The following is a 10,431-nucleotide window of genomic DNA, read 5'->3' as shown; positions in this document are numbered from 1 at the left end:
CTCCAGTACTCCCGGTGATTCCCCAACCTCTCCTCCAGTACTCCCAGTGATTCCCCAACCTCTCCTCCAGTACCCCCGGTGATTCCCCAACCTCTCCTCCAGTACTCCCAGTGATTCCCCAACCTCTCCTCCAGTACCCCCGGTGATTCCCCAACCTCTCCTCCAGTACCCCCGGTGATTCCCCAACCTCTCCTCCAGTACCCCCGGTGATTCCCCAACCTCTCCTCCAGTACTCCCAGTGATTCCCCAAACTCTCCTCCAGTACCCCCGGTGATTCCCCAACCTCTCCTCCAGTACCCCCGGTGATTCCCCAACCTCTCCTCCAGTACTCCCAGTGATTCCCCAACCTCTCCTCCAGTACCCCCAGTGATTCCCCAACCTCTCCTCCAGTACCCCCGGTGATTCCCCAACCTCTCCTCCAGTACCCCCAGTGATTCCCCAACCTCTCCTCCAGTACTCCCGGTGATTCCCCAACCTCTCCTCCAGTACTCCCAGTGATTCCCCAACCTCTCCTCCAGTACTCCCAGTGATTCCCCAACCTCTCCTCCAGTACTCCCAGTGATTCCCCAACCTCTCCTCCAGTACTCCCAGTGATTCCCCAACCTCTCCTCCAGTACCCCCGGTGATTCCCCAACCTCTCCTCCAGTACTCCCAGTGATTCCCCAACCTCTCCTCCAGTACCCCCGGTGATTCCCCAACCTCTCCTCCAGTACTCCCAGTGATTCCCCAACCTCTCCTCCAGTACTCCCAGTGATTCCCCAACCTCTCCTCCAGTACCCCCAGTGATTCCCCAACCTCTCCTCCAGTACTCCCAGTGATTCCCCAACCTCTCCTCCAGTACTCACAGTGATTCCCCAACCTCTCCTCCAGTACCCCCGGTGATTCCCCAACCTCTCCTCCAGTACTCCCAGTGATTCCCCAACCTCTCCTCCAGTACCCCCGGTGATTCCCCAACCTCTCCTCCAGTACTCCCAGTGATTCCCCAAACTCTCCTCCAGTACCCCCGGTGATTCCCCAACCTCTCCTCCAGTACTCCCAGTGATTCCCCAACCTCTCCTCCAGTACTCCCAGTGATTCCCCAACCTCTCCTCCAGTACCCCCGGTGATTCCCCAACCTCTCCTCCAGTACTCCCAGTGATTCCCCAACCTCTCCTCCAGTACCCCCGGTGATTCCCCAACCTCTCCTCCAGTACTCCCAGTGATTCCCCAACCTCTCCTCCAGTACTCCCAGTGATTCCCCAACCTCTCCTCCAGTACTCCCAGTGATTCCCCAACCTCTCCTCCAGTACCCCCGGTGATTCCCCAACCTCTCCTCCAGTACTCCCAGTGATTCCCCAACCTCTCCTCCAGTACTCCCAGTGATTCCCCAAACTCTCCTCCAGTACCCCCAGTGATTCCCCAACCTCTCCTCCAGTACTCCCAGTGATTCCCCAACCTCTCCTCCAGTACTCCCAGTGATTCCCCAACCTCTCCTCCAGTACCCCCAGTGATTCCCCAACCTCTCCTCCAGTACTCCCAGTGATTCCCCAACCTCTCCTCCAGTACTCACAGTGATTCCCCAACCTCTCCTCCAGTACCCCCGGTGATTCCCCAACCTCTCCTCCAGTACTCCCAGTGATTCCCCAACCTCTCCTCCAGTACCCCCGGTGATTCCCCAACCTCTCCTCCAGTACTCCCAGTGATTCCCCAAACTCTCCTCCAGTACCCCCGGTGATTCCCCAACCTCTCCTCCAGTACTCCCAGTGATTCCCCAACCTCTCCTCCAGTACTCCCAGTGATTCCCCAACCTCTCCTCCAGTACCCCCGGTGATTCCCCAACCTCTCCTCCAGTACTCCCAGTGATTCCCCAACCTCTCCTCCAGTACCCCCGGTGATTCCCCAACCTCTCCTCCAGTACTCCCAGTGATTCCCCAAACTCTCCTCCAGTACTCCCAGTGATTCCCCAACCTCTCCTCCAGTACTCCCAGTGATTCCCCAACCTCTCCTCCAGTACCCCCGGTGATTCCCCAACCTCTCCTCCAGTACTCCCAGTGATTCCCCAACCTCTCCTCCAGTACTCCCAGTGATTCCCCAAACTCTCCTCCAGTACCCCCAGTGATTCCCCAACCTCTCCTCCAGTACTCCCAGTGATTCCCCAACCTCTCCTCCAGTACTCCCAGTGATTCCCCAACCTCTCCTCCAGTACTCCCAGTGATTCCCCAACCTCTCCTCCAGTACCCCCAGTGATTCCCCAACCTCTCCTCCAGTACTCCCAGTGATTCCCCAACCTCTCCTCCAGTACTCCCAGTGATTCCCCAACCTCTCCTCCAGTACTCCCAGTGATTCCCCAACCTCTCCTCCAGTACTCCCAGTGATTCCCCAACCTCTCCTCCAGTACTCCCAGTGATTCCCCAACCTCTCCTCCAGTACTCCCAGTGATTCCCCAACCTCTCCTCCAGTACTCCCAGTGATTCCCCAACCTCTCCTCCAGTACTCCCAGTGATTCCCCAACCTCTCCTCCAGTACCCCCAGTGATTCCCCAACCTCTCCTCTAGTACTCCCAGTGATTCCCCAACCTCTCCTCCAGTACTCCCAGTGATTCCCCAACCTCTCCTCCAGTACTCCCAGTGATTCCCCAACCTCTCCTCCAGTACTCCCAGTGATTTCCCCAACCTCTCCTCCAGTACTCCCAGTGATTCCCCAACCTCTCCTCCAGTACTCCCAGTGATTTCCCCAACCTCTCCTCCAGTACTCCCAGTGATTCCCCAACCTGTCCTCCTGTACCCCCAGGCTCGATGATCAGGTGACCATTAACACAGCTGATTTAAGGAATGAGAGGCTTGATGATCAGGTGACCATTAACACAGCTGATTTAAGGAATGAGAGGCTTGATGATCAGGTGACCATTAACACAGCTGATTTAAGGAATGAGAGGCTTGATGATCAGGCGACCATTAGAATCAGCTGTGCTAGTTGTGGAATACACCAAATAAGAAGACAGTCTGTGGTTCTAGAGGAGAAGTGTATCATGTCTGTAAACACTCAATAGCCTGATAAGACTATGAGACGGGTGGGAAACCTGATCCTAGATCAGCACTCCTACTCTGAGACGCTTTGTGGATACGCGCCCTGGTCCCCCCTCTACATGGGAGGTTATTCAACTTGATCCAAAAGGTAGAACTGATCTTAGATCAGCGGGTAGGGCCCCTGACCTTGCTGTGACTGTAACAGTAGCTCTGCTGATGGTGTGGTTCATATGAAAAGGCAAAACTGATCCTAGATCAGCGGGGCTAACAGTAGCTCTGCTGACGGTGTGGTTCTGCCTGCTGTTCTGTTCCCCCTCTGTTTCAGCGAAGGTCCAAGCACTGCTCGTGTGTGTGTGTGTGTGTGTGTGGTCTTTGTCTGCTGGTGAAGGCTACAACAGCAGCCTATGGTCCCTCATATGAAACTATAGAGCTACGGGAACAGAGAGGTTGTTGTCTGTCCCTCATATGAAACTATAGAGCTATGGGAACAGAGGGGTTGGCCTCCGTTTTGCTCTACGACCCCCACAAGCGTTTTGGGACTCATCTAAAGTCAGCACAGCCGATCTGCCAACTTCTGTCTGTAGCGTCTGAACAAACTCTCAGGAACATGTCGGCTGTTTTCCTCTAGGACGCCCACAGGACTCACAGAACAGACTTCCTTTAGATCTGTTGGGTTGGTGGCAGTAAGTGTCTATCAAATAATTAAGATGTCCCACAGGCCTCACAGAACAGACTTCCTTTAGATCTGTTGGGCTGGTAGCAGTAAGTGTCTATCAAATAATTAATATGTTTTTGTTGATACTTCAAGGGGTCTTAAAATTCCAAATCAAATAGCAAAATGATCCTTGGTTTGACCTTCTTAAAACAATTCCATTCAGCTTAGTAGAACAGCACCCCTACTTCTTAAAACAATTCCATACAGTTTAGTAGAACAGCACCCCTACTTCTTAAAACAATTCCATACAGCTTAGTAGAACAGCACCCCTACTTCTTAAAACAATTCCATACAGCTTAGTAGAACAGCACCCATACACCTTAAAACAATACCATACAGCTTAGTAGAACAGCACCCTCAGCTCCCATACTTCTTAAAACAATTCAATAAAGCTTAGTAGAACAGCACCCGTACACCTTAAAACAATTCCATACAGCTTAGTAGAACAGCACCCTCACCACCCCTACACCTTAAAATTATTTCATGCAGCTTAGTAGAACAGCACCCTCAGCACCCCTACACCTAAAAACAGTTCCATACAGCTTAGTAGAACAGCACCCTCAGCACCCCTATTTCTTAAAACAATTCAATACAGCTTAGTAGAACAGCACCCGTACACCTTAAAACAGTTCCATACAGCTTAGTAGAACAGCACCCTCAGCACCCGTACACCTTAAAACAATTCCATACAGCTTAGTATAACAGCACCCTGACTTCTTAAAACAATTCCACACAGCTAATTAGAACAGCACCCTCAACTCCCCTACTTCTTAAAACAATTCCATACAGCTTAGTAGAACAGCTCCCTCAAAACCCCAACGCGGCAGACGTAGACAGTAACGTGCGTTTGTGAGCAATGTTCTCCTCCAGCCCCAGACCCTTTAATGTCTGACTGTCTGTCTAAACACATGAATTACACTCTAGCTCTAATCATCACTCTAAACAGAAGTATCACGCGTGCGCACACACACACACACACACACACACACACACACACTGCACATGGTGTTAATTTGTGAAGTCAAAAGCTCCACACAGGGAAGCCTCAGCCTGGATTGTATACATGTTCTAGTCTCTTGGTGTGTATAATGACATACGTGTGTATCTGGTGGTTTGGAGAGGAGAGACCTCCCACATGCAACAGGGGAGATACCTCCCACATGCAACAGGGGGCAGCACTGGGCAGAGAATGACAAGAACCTTAGTATAGGAGACTACCAGACCCTTAGTATAGGAGACTACCAGACCCTTAGTATAGTAGACTACCAGACCCTTAGTATAGGAGACTACCAGACCTTTAGTATAGTAGACTACCAGACCTTTAGTATAGTAGACTACCAGACCCTTAGTATAGGAGACTACCAGACCCTTAGTATAGTAGACTAGCGGACCCTTAGTATAGTAGACTACCGGACCCTGAGGCTTAGTACAGTAGACTATCAGACCCTGAGGCCAATCTTTTCCTGGACTAGCAACAGTCCAGACTGGATCCAGAATCCCTCATAGAACTCCAAAGAACCCCAATAAACCCTTCAGATCCAATCAGAACCTCCCAGAACCTCTCAGTGATACTGGACTCTGCCTGAACCATAAGACATTTCATCTGTTTCATCATACTAATTCCCAATGAGGACATTATGGTTGTTTCACCATGCAGTATAATTTATCTTATGGAGGTTATGTCTGGTCTCTCTCACACAGATTGGTTCTCCTTACTCTGACCTCTTCCTTTGGGCCAGTACAAACTCAGTCTACCTCTGTCTCTCTACAGGTCTCTCTCATTCCCTCTCTACTCTTTCTCTCTGTGTGACCCTTTCTCTCTCATACTCGCTGTGGAAAGACGAGAGCGAAAGAGTGAGAAAGACAGAGAGAGAGGAAGGAGAGAGAGACCGAGGGGAAGGAGAGAGAGACATATAGAGGGGGAGGAGAGAGAGACAGAGGGTAAGGAGAGACAGAGAGAAGATAAGGAGAGACAGAGAGAGGGTAGGGAGAGACAGAGAGAGGGGAAGGAGAGACAGAGAGAGGGGAAGGAGAGACAGAGAGGGGGTAAGGAGAGACAGAGAGGGGGTAAGGAGAGACAGAGAGAGGGTAAGGAGAGACAGAGAGAGGGTAAGGAGAGACAGAGAGAGGGTAAGGAGAGACATAGAGAGGGGAAGGAGAGACATAGAGAGGGGAAGGAGAGACATAGAGAGGGGAAGGAGAGACAGAGAGAGGGGAAGGAGAGAGACAGAGAGAGGGGAAGGAGAGAGACAGAGAGAGGGGAATGAAAGAGACAGAGAGAGGGGAATGAAAGAGACAGAGAGAGGGGAATGAAAGAGACAGAGAGAGAGAGAGGGGAAGGAGAGACAGAGAGAGAGAGAGGGGAAGGAGAGACAGAGAGAGGGGAAGGAGAGACAGAGAGAGGGGAAGGAGAGAGGGGAAGGAGAGAGAGAGAGAGAGAGGGGAAGGAGAGAGAGACAGGGAGAGAGGGGAAGGAGAGAGAGACAGGGAGAGGGGAAGGAGAGACAGAGAGAGGGGAAGGAGAGAGACAGAGAGAGGGGAAGGAGAGACAGAGAGGGGAAGGAGAGAGACACAGAGAGGGGAAGGAGAGACAGAGAGAGGGGAAGGAGAGAGACAGAGAGAGGGGAAGGAGAGAGACAGAGAGAGGGGAATGAAAGAGACAGAGAGAGGGGAATGAAAGAGACAGAGAGAGGGGAATGAAAGAGACAGAGAGAGAGAGAGGGGAAGGAGAGACAGAGAGAGAGAGAGGGGAAGGAGAGACAGAGAGAGGGGAAGGAGAGACAGAGAGAGGGGAAGGAGAGAGGGGAAGGAGAGAGAGAGAGAGAGAGGGGAAGGAGAGAGAGACAGGGAGAGAGGGGAAGGAGAGAGAGACAGGGAGAGGGGAAGGAGAGACAGAGAGAGGGGAAGGAGAGAGACAGAGAGAGGGGAAGGAGAGACAGAGAGGGGAAGGAGAGAGACACAGAGAGGGGAAGGAGAGACAGAGAGAGGGGAAGGAGAGACAGAGAGAGGGGAAGGAGAGAGACAGAGAGAGGGGAATGAGAGACAGAGAGAGGGGAAGGAACAGAATGGTCCAGCACCCGCAGAACATTCAGCCAACTTGACACAACTGTGGGAAGCAGTAGAGTCAACATGGATCTGACCTCTTCCTTTGGGTCGGTACTAACAGTGGAGTCAACATGGATCTGACCTCTTCCTTTGGGTCGGTACTAACAGTCTACCGCTTTCTCTACAGGCCTTTCCCTCTCTGCTCTTTCCCTTTCTCCCTCTGTGACCCTTTCTGTCTCGGACAGGGGGAGAGAGAGACACAGAGCGAGAGAGAGGGAGACGGAGAGACACAGAGCGAGAGAGAGACAGAGGGAGACACAGAGAGAGAGGTGGAGATAAAGAGCAGGTATGTATAGGTATTTATCTCTTTCTGATTGGTCAGTATAGTTTTAGCCCTGAGCTCTGGTAGCCTGGTGAGATTAATAATATTATGACTCTGTTTACAGAGCAGACTGGTCTGGTTACAAAGACAACACATGGTGACGACACATCTGGCTTACCTCTCTCTCTCTCTCTCTCTCTCTCTCGCTCTCTCTCTCTCTCTCTCTCCCACACACATCTCTCTCTCTATTGCTCACATTTCTCTCTCCTCTTAAAATGAGAGATGTGCAGATGTAAAAAGAGTATCAATCAACTGGCTTTTTAAGTTACAGGGAGAAAAATACAGATCTGTGCTTGATTGCTAATTATTCTATGAGATCACACACAGGGAGAAGTGTTTCCATATGTATGGCTGTAGGAGTGTCAGTCGTCTGGTCAATGAACCACTAAGGAGTGATAAAGAGAATTACCAAGATGGCCGACCAAGTCCTTCTCCCAATGTGGAAACCATTAGGACCGCTGCAGCACTGCCACACACACACACACACACACACACACACGATGAAAGGAAGGTCGTGCAGAAAGCTGAGTGCTAATTGAGCGAAGGCAGCAGGAGTCGTCTCTAAACTACTTCCTGTTAGAATTGGACCCTGAAGTCAGGCCACGTTCAGCACTTGTCCAATAAGAAATGTTTGTTTTCATTGCAAAACGTTTCTCTACGGTTTGCACGAATGAATACACCTCAGGGCACAAACCCGAAAGCAATTACAGTTTGCTGTGGTTTGATCTCAGACCAAGGACTCTGCTTTCATTCAGCCCTCAATTCCCAGCATGTGTGCTAGTGTGCAACAGTCTCTCATACCATTTTAGTAGACACTCTTATCCATAGTGACTTACAGTACTTAGTGCATACATTTTCATACTGGTCCCCCGTCTGAATCAAACTCACAGCCCTGGTATTGCAAGTGCCATGCCCTGCCAACTGAGTCACACGGGACCATACCTCACCAGTCCCTCCTATACGAGCCTGCCAACTGAGTCACACGGGACCATACCTCACCAGTCCCTCCTGTACGAGCCTGCCAACTGAGTCACACGGGACCATACCTCACCAGTCCCTCCTGTACGAGCCTGCCAACTGAGTCGCACGGGACCATACCTCACCAGTCCCTCCTGTACGAGCCTGCCAACTGAGTCACACGGGACCATATCTCACCAATCCCTCCTGCCAACGGAGTCACACGGGACCATACCTCACCAGTCCCTCCTGTACGAGCCTGCCAACTGAGTCACACGGGACCATATCTCACCAATCCCTCCTGTACGAGCCTGCCAACGGAGTCACACGGGACCATACCTCACCAGTCCCTCCTGTAGGAGCCTGCCAACTGAGTCACACGGGACCATACCTCACCAGTCCCTCCTGTACGAACCTGCCAACTGAGTCACACGGGACCATACCTCACCAGTCCCTCCTGTACGAGCCTGCCAACTGAGTCACACGGGACCATACCTCACCAGTCCCTCCTGTACGAGCCTGCCAACTGAGTCACACGGGACCATACCTCACCAGTCCCTCCTATACGAGCCTGCCAACTGAGTCACACGGGACCATACCTCACCAGTCCCTCCTGTACGAGCCTGCCAACTGAGTCACACGGGACCATACCTCACCAGTCCCTCCTGTAGGAGCCTGCCAACTGAGTCACACGGGACCATACCTCACCAGTCCCTCCTGTAGGAGCCTGCCAACTGAGTCACACGGGACCATACCTCACCAGTCCCTCCTGTAGGAGCCTGCCAACTGAGTCACACGGGACCATACCTCACCAGTCCCTCCTGTACGAGTCTGCCAACTGAGTCACACGGGACCATACCTCACCAGTCCCTCCTGTAGGAGCCTGCCAACTGAGTCACACGGGACCATACCTCACCAGTCCCTCCTATACGAGCCTGCCAACTGAGTCACACGGGACCATACCTCACCAGTCCCTCCTGTAGGAGCCTGCCAACTGAGTCACACGGGACCATACCTCACCAGTCCCTCCTGTAGGAGCCTGCCAACTGAGTCACACGGGACCATACCTCACCAGTCCCTCCTATACGAGCCTGCCAACTGAGTCACACGGGACCATACCTCACCAGTCCCTCCTATACGAGCACATACTCCCTAATACTATCTAAGTTATGTTTCCTTTGGACCAGACCACAGGAATTTATATGAGGGGGAAACTATCACAGAGTTCAGTACACTGCCTAACAGGGCACACTAAAACAGGTCTCACAACTCTCTTTCTCCCCCTCACTTGACAGTGGTGAGGTCACGCACTCTATCTCTCTCTCTCTCTCGTTGAAAACAGATGTGTGTGTCTACCGTAGTGAATCATAACTCAGCGTCTGTTTCTTATCCCCCAGCTGTGATCCCAAGTCTTGGTACGCTTCACACTCAGAATCCATCTCAGCTGACACTACCCGCTCCCACCTATTCCTATTCTTATTCTGTTATCTCTTGTGTTTTTGTTCTTCCTTATTGTTGTTAATATTACATTGTTATTGATTACTGCATGGTTGGGGTTAGAGCTGCAAGAAAGGGCATTTCCCCGTACTTGTGCACGTGACATTAAAACTTGATACTTCACTACGGAATCACCTGGTCTGTCAAATAGATGGATTTTACCGGTCAAATTAAATGAGACAGACAGCATATAGGAACCATGTTGTTCTTGGACAAAGAAACTGCATTGGGCTCCAATGGGAAGGGGACATGAGCCTGTTTAAACGTGACACGGGACGATATCAACACACACTGAGCATTTCATATCAAATCACATTGTATTTGTCACATGCGCTGAATACAACAGGTTTAGACCTTACAGTGAAATGCTTACCTACAAGCCCTTAATCAACAATGCAGTTTTAAGACAAATACCTAAGAAAATAAGATGTTGTTTTACTGTTAAAACGTAATATAGTTGCGTTGCTAGGCGACTGTAAATTATTCTTATCTGCTGTTTGTACTGGGGAAGTGGGCGTGACCAAGCGAACGTCAATAAATCTGCGTCATGTGTGACTAACATTGAAAACAGCGAATCAGAAGCTTGTCCGCGTTTTAAACCGACCAATGAGCGATTTATCGTCTTTGTTTGCGGAAGTGGAGCTGCTATCTTCCAGGCAAGTTTCGAGAGCAAATTTGAATGTATTTTGGTGTTGTTTTACAACTCAAATGAAAAGCAGCTCACTCGAGAACGAGTGTAACATCTTAATGCAAAGTCATAAGAGCAGATATCACTGTAAATATCCCACGTGTGCTTTCTCCGTCGACGTTCATTCTTTCCAATCCGCTAG

At 50.9% G+C, this 10,431-nt stretch overlaps 1 protein-coding gene across 4 annotated transcripts in view; it reads left to right on the top strand.

Moving 5' to 3' along the window:
• The first annotated feature begins 9,889 nt into the window (after positions 1 to 9,889).
• qtgal (queuosine-tRNA galactosyltransferase) overlaps positions 9,890 to 10,431 on the top strand; it is a 45,199-nt gene continuing 44,657 nt past the window's right edge. For 2 of the 4 annotated variants that reach the window (XR_016485641.1, XM_090195186.1), the window contains exon 1: positions 9,890 to 10,257. The gene's annotated coding sequence lies outside the window, so the exon portion shown is untranslated. Of the gene's footprint in view, positions 10,377 to 10,431 lie in introns of all 4 variants that reach the window. The other 2 variants (XM_090195187.1, XR_016485640.1) reach the window with 2 other exon arrangements.

Source organism: Oncorhynchus mykiss, chromosome 13 (assembly GCF_057628025.1).
Source record: "Oncorhynchus mykiss isolate SJ-2025 chromosome 13, ASM5762802v1, whole genome shotgun sequence".
NCBI classification, from domain to species: Eukaryota; Metazoa; Chordata; class Actinopteri; order Salmoniformes; family Salmonidae; genus Oncorhynchus; species Oncorhynchus mykiss.
Note: the sequence above shows the minus strand (reverse complement) of the source record. Positions and strands in the feature narration are given on the sequence as shown.